Source organism: Protobothrops mucrosquamatus, unplaced genomic scaffold (genome assembly GCF_001527695.2).
Source record: "Protobothrops mucrosquamatus isolate PMUCROS unplaced genomic scaffold, P.Mucros_1.0 scaffold1041, whole genome shotgun sequence".
NCBI classification, from domain to species: Eukaryota; Metazoa; Chordata; class Lepidosauria; order Squamata; family Viperidae; genus Protobothrops; species Protobothrops mucrosquamatus.
The window spans coordinates 421,702-428,658 of NW_015387273.1; positions in this window are offsets into that span (position 1 = coordinate 421,702).

The following is a 6,957-nucleotide window of genomic DNA, read 5'->3' on the forward strand; positions in this document are numbered from 1 at the left end:
CTAGGGAATTTTAGTGGGGTTTTTAAGGGTAATTTTAAGGGTAATTTTAACGATTGGCCTTTACGAATATTTTCTTTTAATTTGGTTTTAATATGGATATTTATTGTAATGTTGTTTTATAAGGCTGTTAGCCGCCCTGAGTCCGGTGAGGAGAAGGGCGGGATACAAATTAAATTATAAATAAATAAATAAAATAAATTCCTTCCCACTTTCACACCCAAAAAAGATACATCAAAGGTTGAAAGAACAAAGTGGAGGAAACACATCCCAGAGCCCACAATGTCCCCCTTACCAACAGGTCAAAGCTTCCCCAATCCCAACTGAATGGCAGTGTCCTGGGAATGTTTCATGGGGCCTGACATGATACTTGGATGTAACAAGCAATACAGTTCCATCCATACCTATTCAGAATGGATCCTGCTGGTTCTCAAGTTGGAGGATATTTTGCAGTGTAGTCTTTATTTCCAGTATATTTCAAATATAGAAATATTATACCTGATCTATGTAACGGCTGCGCAGGATCACAAAGGGGACTTTGGAGGACCTCTAGGCCTATGGAGCCCTACCTGAAAGGCCAGGCAGCCCAGTGACCCAACCCAGCCCAACGAAGCAGAGACCGGCGTAGCAAACCAGGCGACATGGTGCACTGGCAGCTTGAGCAGTGGAGAAGAGGTGGCTAACGGCAATGTGGAGCCACTGACTGGTGAGGCAGCTGGGGACAGCGCAGAGGCAGCAGGCGGCAGCAGCACGGAGCCGCGGACCAGCGAGGTAGTGGGGAGCAGTGCAGAGATGGCAGGCAGTGGCAGCAGCAGACCAGGAGGCCTACAGGTGGCAGCGAGGCAGCACGACAGAGATGGCAGAGCAGCGGAGGACCCAACTGGCAGCTTGAGAGAACCTGGCTGAATGTCGGAGACAGAGCAATGGACTGAGATGGAGTAATGGAGTGATGGATGGAGGCGGTTGGTGGCAAGGCCCAGCAGAGAAAACCCAGCAACTAAACCTGCTCATCAGAAACGGCTGGAGGTAACTGGGGGCAGCTAGAAAGACTGGCTGAGCACAGAAAGGCAGTCAAAAACCAAGGCAGAAAGGACAGAGATAAATCAGGAGCAAATTAAGAAAAGGAAGGATAGGGAAGAGTTTTTAGGCAGAAAGCAAAAAGCTAAAAGCAAATTCCTTGTGGAGAAGAAAGCAGCCCTTCCCTTTGTTAAATAGCCTTATTCCAACACTAACTCTTAACTTCAATATAAACTGCAATTTTTTTCTTTTAAAACCGAAGGGCATACTACCACATACTTATCTAAACCAAAATAACAAGGCAGAAAAACAAGCACAAACAAATAGAAAAAGGACAGAAAAATAGGCATAATTACCCAGAACAGAGAAGCTAGAAACAAGACTAACAGCAAAGCACATCCACCAACAAAAAAGAGGGATTTTCAAGCAACAAACTCATGGAACAGATAACTGACACTATTGTGGTATGTAATACATGTTCCATGTATGTGCTTATGCCCAAAGAACACCCAAACTATACATGCATTAGATGTAAACTATGTGAACTGCTACAGGAAAAAGTAAGGAACTTAGAAGCAACTCTAGCCAAACCCCAATGAACAAAAGAAAGCTCTACCCATAGTCGAGTCTCTAGTTCCGCAAATAGCTCTCCCATTGTCTCCTGCCACACTGTACATAGCAACAAGAGGTCTCCCATTATCCATTTTGTTAGGCTGATATAAGAGTTATAGTCATTCTGAGAAGCTCGTGCCAAAACGTCATTTACCATCTTTTTAAAAGTTGCATAAACTTTAGTTGAAATCATTTTTTTAGTATAGTCCTCTTTAGTCAAGTTTTGCTCTTCTTCCAATAGTTTTTCCTCTATCAGAAAGTCAAATGGTATCTGCAAATCAGCCTGTCCTTCTGAAGTAAACTCCTCCATTTCCTTATTATAGGTCATCTGAGCATTTATATCAAGGCTTTTACCCAGTATCAATTGATAATCCAACTGTACGTTTGCTTCTTCCGACTCAGTGGACTGAGAGCAAGTCTCTTGAATACAAACTGCAGTTTCACTTAAAACTTGTGCTTGACTTTGTCGATGTAAAGAAATCTCCTTTTTGCAGGCAATTATCATCTCCGTGTTTTCTAAGATTTTATCCAAAATATATTTATAAATAGAATCTGAACGGGTTTCCTTCATTTTTATCATATTTGAAGACATTATCTTTTTGGGGGAGACTATGTTTAAAAGCAATCAATCAATATCCATCTCCTCCCAAGTTTCTTAGTCTTTTTCCTTTGTGCAAATTCCAAGAGAAAAAAAATAGCAAGAACAATACGTAATTTCAGCAGAAGATGTCCCCCGACGAATAATCAAAGTTAATCAAATAGTCAGTCTTTTCGGATACCATAAAAAATAAAAGAAAATAATATTCTCCAGATACATAGCATCTTAAGTCTCTCTAAAAAATTTTCTTGGGTCTCCCAAGTATCCAAAATTAGTATCAGCCATTAAAACAAAAATAGATTTTGTCCTTAAGCTTCTCCTCCCCCATTTAAAACACCGCTTCAATAAAAAGGGAAATAATTCCAAAAAAAAAACCTTTTCACAGGAAAAGAAAGAAAATAGAGGTAAAAAAAAATGTCTCACCGAATCTTCCACGGTGGGTCTGCTTGCTTAGATCAGGGCTTTTCAACCTTTTCACCCATTATACCACTTTTAGGATATGGCAATATCCGAGTACCACCAGTTGCCTAGCAAGGTGTCAAAAACATGATGACAAAAAAAAAGGAAAAAAGTGATAAAGTACAGGTAGTCCTCGACTTACAACAGTTCGCTTAGTGACTGTTTGAAGTTACAATGGCACTGAAAAAAGTGCCCCCCAAGGCACAGCCGAGCAAGACACCTGCCTGCCCACCCGGTGGCGCTCTTCCTCCTGTCCGAGGTTTTCATTATTATGAGCATTTCTGTTGACGATTGGCAGCAGGGGTGGGGTGGGGGTGTTTGGTTTTTATTCCCCCCGTCGGATGGGTGGTTGAAGCAGGTTTTGGTCACTTCACATGACCCTGGGACACTGTGACCGTCATAAATATGAATCAGTTGCCAAGCATCTGAATGTAAATCACAAGACCCTGGAGATGCTGCAACATTCCAGCTGATCGGCACTTCTTCTGGGCTCAGCAGAAGTGCCAGGATCAGTGCCGCTTTCCAGCTAATTGGTGCTTCTTTAGGGCTCAGCAGAAGCACCAGGATCAGCGCCAAGCTTCAGCTGGAGCCTTGCACTGATCCTGGCACTTCCGCTGAGCCCTGACAGCCCTGCAGCTCCAGCCATCTCTCCCTCAGGCTTGTGCGGTGCTGCCACCAGTTCAGCTCATTCCCCTCCCCTGCTACCACTTTTCTAGGCTGGTCGCGTACCACCTGCCAGGTGCCAATGTACCACAGGTGGTACCCGTACCACTGGTTGAAAAACCCTGGGTTAAAGGGTTGGTGTCCCCAAGAAAACTTTGGTTTCCTGGATCATGGACTGCATTTCCTTCATGAAGGATTCTTGGCAAGGGATGGGCTACACCTCACAAAAACAGGGGAAAATGTACTTGGAAAAAGACTGGCCCAACTCATCAGGAGGGCTTTAAATTAAAACTGAGGGGGGAGGGTGGCCAATCATTAGAATCTCTAGAACACAAAACCAATCATAAATCCCAAGAAAACAAATGAAACAATGAGGTGGGCAGAGATGAGAAAAAAGAAAAACTCAAAACAACAATCAGGAGATGTAGGAAACATACCCATGGACAGGCATAAAAGAGCTGACTTCAACAAACTCAGAGAGAACCTAGGAAAGATCCCATGGATGAAAATCCTAAAGGGGAAAACAACTCAAGAAGCATGGGAAACTCTGAAAAATGCGATCATAAAAGCCCATACCAGTATAATACCACTGAAAAAGAAAAACAAGAAATTCAAGAAGAAATCAGCATGGCTGCACAAAGATCTCTCTGACAAACTGAAAGATAAAAAGGACAAATACAAAAAATGGAAAGAGGGGCACATAACTTTAAGCTAATCATGATTCCTTTAGGCCGACTGTTTTCAGTTATTCTCATCATTTTGTACATAAGCCATGATCAAACCCTTTACTGTAGTACTATAATTACTGATTATTTACAGGAAAGATTATTTTGAACCCTATAAAATGAGCCTAAATTAATCCGTATAGTTCATTGGTTTTCTTTAAAGATCCAATTAGAACAATTAAGATTGCACGCTTCCGGTTTGCGATCACGACGCCAGCGGACGTGTATGGAGAGCGCTCTCTCCGCCATCCGGTTTTCCTTTATCGGAAGACCCTGAAAAGGGTCGAAAGTCGCCCTGAAGGGGTGACCACTGTGAGGAGGACCCTTGACAGATTGCAGAAGGGCGGTAGCCCTTCCGTTTGATCCGAAGCAGCTTCTTTGGACCAACGAAGAAAAGATCGGCCATTAACATGGCCGATCACTAAGCCGTTCCAGCCAAAAGCCAAAAGCACTACCAAGCACAATGAAAGCACCGTGGAGGAATTGGGTGAGACCTTACCTTACCTTTCTTGTAACCCAACTATCTTCCTGTAAAAGCCTTTGGAATTTTCTTCCCTCCTCTTAACTTGGCGGCTTCTGCCTACCCTGGGAATATAAAGCTTTGGGGGAGGAAAAAGAACAACTAAACTAAACAACCAAATAATTGGACTTGCACCTTTTAGATATTTGAGGTCCCAAAAAGTTCCTATTTCTACGGAGACCTATTACCTTATCTATCTGCTAAGTAGAAAAAAAGAACATCTTTTTTAAACTGGATAAAAGCCTAACTTGAGTTTGGAAAAGACTTTACATGCTACCGGGGACATCTTGTGGCAAAACTGGGTATGGCAAGAGAATTTCTTTTTGACTGGGAGACCTGTGAGACTAAGATTTGTCCATGGCACTATAAAAAAAGATAAGAATTTGAAACAGCTGGGTGGTGAAAACAATTCTTTATAGTGGAGGTGGACATTTACTGACTTTTATCAAAAATAGCCTCCGCTAAAGGACTATCTGTAACACCATAGAAATGGAGGAATACTACCCACAACTTAACTACAAACATATACTTGAAAAAATCCTTGAGGCTACTGAGCTAATGAATTCCAGACTGAAAGATAAAGGCGTCACCTTAAAGTTACAAAATGCAGCCCAGATTTTAACTGATGAACTTACAATCCAAAATGCAACAGAAGAGGAAGAAATTAACATCAAAGTGGACTTCAAAGAATACCAGGTACAACCTACTGAGAACCCTGACAGCCAAACCTTGATCTTAACTAAAAAATCTGCAATTGAAAAAGCAACAGAAACTGAAGAAAGCAACACTAAGATGGAAGGTGCTGAAGACCAACATGTACAGCACATTGAGAACCTAGACCAGGGCTTTTCAACCAGAGGTACGGGTACCACCTGTGGTACATTGGCACCTGGCAGGTGGTACGTGAACATCCTAGAAAAGTAGCAGGGGAGGGGAATGAGCTGAACCGGTGGCAGCACCACACAAGCCTGAGCGAGAGATGGCTGGAGCTGCAGGGCTATCAGGGCTCAGCGGAAGCGCCAGAATCATCGCCAGGCTCCAGCTGGAGCTTGGCTCTGATCCTGGTGCTTCTGCTGAGCCCAGAAGAAGTGCCAATCAGCTGGAATATTGCAGCATCTCCAGGGTCTTGTGATTTACATTCAGATGTTTGGCAACTGATTCATATTTATGATGGTCACAGTGTCCCAGGGTCATGTGAAGTGACCAAAACCTGCTGCAACCACCCAGCAGACAGGGGGAATAAAAATCAAACACCCCCTCACCCCACCCACGCTGCCAATCCTCAACAGAAATGCTCACAACATTGGAAACCTCAGACAGGAGGAAGAGCGCCACCAGGTGGGCAGGCAGGTGTCTTGCTCGGCTGTGGTTTGAGAGGCACCTTTTTCAGTGCCATTGTAACTTCAAACAGTCACTAAGCAAACTGTTGTAAGTTGAGGACTACCTGTACTTTATCACTTTTTTCCTTTTTTTGGGGTCATCGAGTTTTTGACACCTTGCTAGGCGACTGGTGGTACTCGGATATTGCCATATCCTAAAAGTGGTACAATGGGTGAAAAGGTTGAAAAGCCCTGACCTAGACAACCCAGACAACCAAACAACAATTACAACATTGAACATGACTTTTTACTTAAACCAGCTGAAACCGGAAGAAGAAGAAGACCAGACTGAACTGACGATAAATATACTAAGCCAAACATGGAGATTTGAATTATTAGGCCAACAATCCAATGATTATGAAGGGGCCAGCTCCCTTGAAAAATTGGTAACTGGATGGTCTCCCTTGATTCAAATAACATGTGTAGGAATGAAGGGAGATCCACCTGAGGATTTAAAGGCATTGATATGGCACAAAAAGAAAGTTAGAGTTAGGCTTAAAAAATGGGTTTTTTTATGTGACCTATAATGGAAGAGCCTAAAATTTCATTTAATGGGCTAAGGAGATTTTAAAAGATACTGATTTAATATTTAGGATTTAGACCTATAAGGAAAATAAAAAATAGTCACTAGAATAATAGTTTTGAATTATAATAGAGAAGTTGGATTGAGACGATAAAGGTTATTTTATTAGTAAGTGATGAGGTACTAGGATGAGAAATAGAATATGTTTGTGAAATAAAGTAAGTGTCACCAGTCCTTACCGGAACGTGAGTTGACAAAGCACCCAAAGACGCTGTTTACTCATGAAATCACGATTTAATCAGGAACAAGCTTCTGACATTAGCAAAGACCTTCAGCTTGAGGCTCTTTACAAATAAAGTTTACGCTGGGAGCTACTGCCTCCCAGCGTTATTTAAATACAGTCCCAAGTTCACCCCACCCTCCACCAAGCAACACCACCACACCCCCGCCCTCCTACATCACAC